Consider the following 5,883-nt stretch of genomic DNA (forward strand, 5'->3'; position numbering starts at 1 on the left):
AATCATACAAGTACTAGATCCTCCTCTGACTATGTATTTATAGGTGTTGTGTGTGTGATATGAAAGAGCTTTGATTAATTGGCTTAAAAATAGTGGGAACTTAAATCAAATATTTTGTCAGAAAAATATAAACTGTAATGCGTTTTAGTTCACATGACTAGTAAGCTGTGGGACATAAAGACATTTTTAAAGTTGATTGGTTGTGCTCACTTTGGTAGCACATATATTAAAATTAGAATGATACAGAGAAAATTAGCATGGCCCCGGTGAAAGGATGACATGCAAATTCATGAAGCATTCCATATTTTTTAGAAAGATGCCTGCTCTCACTGGTAATTAGAGCAAAACAAACTTAAAGTGAGGTTTTTGTCCTCATTAAACTGGCAAAAATCTAATAAATTGTTAATATTCATTATTGGTTAAGATGTGGAGAAATAAGCACTTTCAAATACCGCTGGTATAAAAGGCAATTTGACAATAACTACCAACATTTAAAATATGAATACCTACAATTCCACTTCCAGGAACCTGTCTCAAAATCATCACATAATATATCCAGGAGAAATTGCTAACATTTCTGATAGTAGATATAGATTACCATAGTTCTCAGCATAAATGTAGACTTCTCCTATTTTGCTGAAGTAGAACATAACTTTAATAATATTCCCTTAGAATTCTGAGAGAAAGCTGTTAAATTTAGACTAAAAAGTAATAGAGCGTTTTTAACTTATTACAGATAGGTACAGAGCAGAGGTACTATATAAAGTACTTTACAGGAAAAAGTTTATTTAATCTTCACAATAAAATGGTGAGGAATTTGAGGCAAGGAAGAGTTAAGAGTGCCAAGGTAAATTGGTAAGTGGCTAAGTTAATGTTCATTCTTAACATTGGGGTTCACTGTGAGATAGGAGTTCAGCAGGACTTGTTTCTCAAGACACAGGTCACAGAGACCCCATTGATAAAGCAGGATGTGGCAAAGAAGCCAGCTGAAGCCAGCCACAATCAAGAAAACAACACTCATTATAATTTACCAGCACCATGACAATTTACAGATGCCATGGAAACTCCTGGAAGTTACTCCATACTGTCTAAAAAGAGAAGAAATTCTCAGTTCCAGGAATTCCCAGCCCCTCTCCTGGAAAACTCCTGAATAATCTACCCCTTGTTAAGCATTTAATCAAGAAATAATCACTAAAATATCCAAGCAGCAGTCCTTGGGACTGAACTTGCTTTCATTTAAAAAAAGAAAAGATAAGCCGGGTGCGGTGGCTCACGCCTGTAATCCCAACACTTTGGGAGGCCGAGGTGGGTGGATCATGAGGTCAGGAGATCGAGACCATCCTGGCTAACACGGTGAAACCCTGTCTCTACAAAAAATACAAAAAATTAGCCAGTCGTGGTGGCGGGCGCATGTAGTCCCAGCTACTCAGGAGGCTGAGGCAGGAGAATGGCGTGAACCCAGGAGGTGGAGCTTGCAGTGAGTTGAGATGGTGCCACTGCCCTCCAGCCTGGGTGACAGAGCGAGACTCTGTCTCAAAAAAAAAAAAAAAAAAAAAAAAAAAAAAGATAAAGCTTATTGGTAAAGTAAAAATGTCTTCAAAACTTAGACATTTAGTCTAAATTTTACAGATCAGATATTAGGTTTGCTATAAGCTGCTTTTTTGACTTTGAAAATTGTTCAATTTACCTGCTGTGGAGCCATTAGAGTCTAGTTAAGTCCTGGGCACATATGGAGTTAGCCATGCCTCCTAGCTGTGCTGGAATGAGTCAGACTTTATCTCGACTTCTGTCTGGTGTTCTAGGCTCCACACCTGGTACAAAATTAGAATCACTTACTTACTAGGTTTTTCACCAAAGTGAAAGTTACTAAGAGTTAACAGTGTAACATGTACTTGAGACTACTGGAAAAGTTTTACATGCAAGGTATGTAAGGAAAATAAAATGTGGTTTTGGGAAAAGATTATAAGAATTCATGAGAATGTAGTTTTTTGTGTTTTTTTTTTGTTTAGTTTAGAGAGTGCATTAGTCTATTTTCACACTACTATAAAGAACTGCTGAGGACTGGGTAATTTATGAAGGAAAGAGGTTTAATTGATTTAACGCTTCTGCAGGGCTTAGGAGGCCTCAGGAAACTTACAATCATGGCAGAAAAGGAAGCAAACACATTCTTCTTCACATGGTGACAGAAGAGAGAAGTGCAGAGCGAAAAGGGGAAAAGCCCGTTATAAAACTGTCAGATCTCATGAGAACTCACTCACCATCATGAGAACAACATGGGGAAACCACCCCCATGATCTAATCACCTCCCACCCGGTCTTTCCCCTAACATGTGCGGATTACAATTCAGATTACAATTCACAATGAGATTTTGGGTGGGGTATAGCCAAACCATGTCAGAAGGTTAAAGGATACTTCTAAGTTGAATAGGATATAGCTGGATGTTTGAGTAAGTTGTGGAAGCTTTGTGAAAATTAATCTTGTAAAAGAAATTATGTGTGGAAAATATTGGCTAAAGTTAAAGGGATATCATTCAGTTTTTCCATAAATTGAACATTGGAATAAAAGAACAACCGAGTTTTCTTATAGCACTAATCTGCATTTTAACAAAAATTTGTAAAGGGTTATAAAAGGTTCATAAGAAACTTACCTTATGGTCAGATATTAAAATTGAATATATTTGTCTCTAAGGTTTTATTAAGAATTGGGGTTGACATTAATGGTACACTAATGCAAGGGTGAAATTTGGCTTTAACTCGAACAGGATTTTCATGTCACATTCAAAAATAATTTAAAAAATTGTTTGGCTTTAGGATGAACTAAAGGATAAATAAGGGAAAGGTAAGAGACAAATTGTTTGGAAAGCTAAGTCTTCCCTCTATCAATTAGTAAAGTTTTTTACCTTCTAAAATTTTTCAGTTATTATTTTGGCTAAAGTAATGACTTATGGTGACCTGGAATTCTATTTTATAATATCAAGTGTTTTAAATCTTTAATATTTTACAAACTTTCCAAGATTAAATTTTAAATTATGTCTTATCCTGACCAATTAATCTTTAGATAGTAGGTCCCCTACTATCTATAGCATGTTTGGTATAAAAATCGTACAGGAAGCATTGTCAAATATGAGCTGGTGTTTGGATTTCTTTGGGCTGTATTTGTATAAATATGTTATTGGTATGTGTTCCAAAATTATACGAAACTCCTTTAATTCTGATATGAACTTAGTGTATGTTATTAATAGTTTTAATTGTTATGTATAATTGTTGTATGCCACAGAAGTAACCAAAATTCCTAGTCAACTGTGGCTTCAATAGTGGCTATCCTAAGGCTTTTTGTCATCCACAGACAATTGTTGCCTTGTTTTGATCCTCTTCAAAAGATGGTTTGTAATCAGCTATAGGACTTTGACAGGTGCTTTTGAATGCACGTTTCTGATAACTTTGGAGATTGTGACATTAGAGTATAGGGAAAAACTTTTGCGACTCTCAAAGAGAGCTGAAATGTTCATGAATATCAAGTGGAACAGGATTTAACTGCATATACTGAATGAACAGAAAACTGAAGTAATCTTTTCTGACTTTCTGCTTAAAATGTTGCTGATCCTTTGTTTTGTCTTTTCGGAGCTGGGAAAATTTTTTTTTTTTTTAGCTATTGACAGTTTTAATAATTGAGTAAGTTATGCTCCTGTGGACAAAATTTAGAGCATATTTGTCTCTCTGCTTTATTTCTCCAAAATTTGGAAACTATTTGTGAGTATTCTTAACTTCTGGCCATATAGTTATTTTCATAAGTGCAATGAGAATCTGTTTTCTTTTGTAACAGGATACAATTGGAGAAACTGGTTATTTTACCAAGGCTTTGACTGGAATGGCATGCTTTCCTTTAAGGAATTAAATTTGACTTATAGAACCAACAAAAGCCCACTGGGAAAACTGGCCTCATACCTTGTCTCCACAGTCCCTGTACGGGATTCCTGACTTGAGGTAATAAAGGATGTCACTTTCTGACAGGCTCAGGAGCACAAAGTTATCTTGGGACCTGAACAGGAGAGGAATTTACCCAGCTCATATAGGTATTTGATGGTGGAAATTGATGACTGGGCTCAGCTTTAAAAAGGTCTTATCTGAGATTCTTTATGGAACAAAATTCCATTAAAGGCAGTTAAAAAGAACCTACATGGCAAATAATTATTCTTGCTGCACTTTATACAAATAATCAGGCCAAGTATAACAAGACCAAAGTTTATTTTGCAAACAACTCATTTCTACCTTGATTTGTCTTTAGTAAAAATGGGAGATTGGAAAGAGCAAAAATATGTTTCAAGAACTGTGGTACACTTGTTATTAGATTCTAGTCTCATCAGTTGTTTTTTACATTTTTTCCTGAAATTTAGATGGACTCTCCTTATTCCTGTGAACCAACCACTGATTTCTGACTGCTGCTCAGAAGAAACAAGAGGTATGGGCAATTTAAATAACTGGATCAATATTCTAATTCTGGGCACACATTGGAATCAGCTAGTGACCTTATATCTGCTTGCTTCCAACAATTGCCCCGTTCATGGAAAGCCTTCTTATTTTATTTACTTGGGATTATTTTGCTTTACTGTTGTGGATTATATTGCTGTTGTACTCTGTGTAGGAATGCAGTATAAGCTTACTGTATGTTTTCTTAAGTTGAACACTTATTAATCTTTTAGATATCACCTTTTGTTGGAACTCAGAGTTATGAATGGCCCTGGCCATACCTACACGTTCTGACTGAGATCTTCTCTACCCTAAATGTCAGAAACCCTAACAGTTACGCTGAAAGATCATCATCATTATTCAGACTGAAGAAGTTACAGAAGATGGATCTTCATCCCTCTACAACCCTTAGGATTAAGGGTTCCATTGTAAAAGGGCGGAGAAATATATTCAGAGGTGTTTTAACCAGAGCAACTCCATCTTGAACAGAGACTGGGTAAAATAAGTCTGAGACCTAATGGGCTGCATTACCAGTAAGTTAGGCATTCGAAGTCACAGGAAAAGGTAGGAGGTTGGAAAAAAATACAAGTCATAAAGATTTTGCTGATAAAACAGATTGTGATCTTAAGCCAGGCAAAAGAAGCCAGCCAAAATCCACCCAAATTAAGATGGTGATGAAAGTGACCTCTGGTCGTCTACTGCTCATTATATGCCAATTATAATGCATTTGCATGCTAAAAGACACTCCCCCCAGCACCATGACAGTTTACAAATGCCATGACAATGTCAGAAAGTTACCCATATGGTCTAAAAAGGGAGGAACCCTCAGTTCTGGGAATTGCCCACCCCTTTCCTGGAAAACTCATGAATAATCCACCCCTTATTTAGCATATAATCAATAAATAACTGTAAGTATTCTTAGTCGAGCACCCTATGCTGCTTCCTTGCCTATGGAGTAGCCATTCTTTTGTTTCTTTACTTTCTCAATAAACTTGCTTTCACTTTACTCTATGGACTCGCCCTAAATTCTTTTTTGTGTGAGATCAAAGAACCCTCTCTTTGAATCTGGATCAGACCCCTTTCCAGTAACACTAGTGCCCGACAAACTAGCTATTGCAAAGTTGTTAATTTGGGAGTTTTTTAAAAGATAAATAATTAAAGCCATTTTTAAATGACTGGATATTGAATTGATTTTAAGTAATTAAAATTTTTAAAAAGGAATTAGCTGGAATGCTATAAAATAAGTCAGAGATGGTTATGTTTTAAAAAAAAAATTTTAACAAATTAAAGTAAAGCAGACAGAGAAAAAACTCCCTAAAACCAAAATGAGAAAGAGATGAGTAAGAAAGTTGTTTAAACGTCAGTGTACTTTAGTTTGTTGGGAATGAATGGTGCCTTTGCTGCATTCTTCTTAGTA

The 5,883-nt window shown here is 35.7% G+C and overlaps 1 non-coding gene across 1 annotated transcript; it reads left to right on the top strand.

The window, feature by feature from the left end:
* Positions 1–202: 202 nt before the first annotated feature.
* LOC116463055 (U6 spliceosomal RNA) lies at positions 203–309 on the top strand. Its single transcript, XR_004246528.1, has one exon. It is a non-coding gene; the product is annotated as a U6 spliceosomal RNA (small nuclear RNA).
* The last annotated feature ends 5,574 nt before the right edge of the window (positions 310–5,883 follow it).

This window comes from Hylobates moloch, unplaced genomic scaffold, assembly GCF_009828535.3.
Source record: "Hylobates moloch isolate HMO894 unplaced genomic scaffold, HMol_V3 SCAFFOLD_24, whole genome shotgun sequence".
NCBI classification, from domain to species: domain Eukaryota; kingdom Metazoa; phylum Chordata; class Mammalia; order Primates; family Hylobatidae; genus Hylobates; species Hylobates moloch.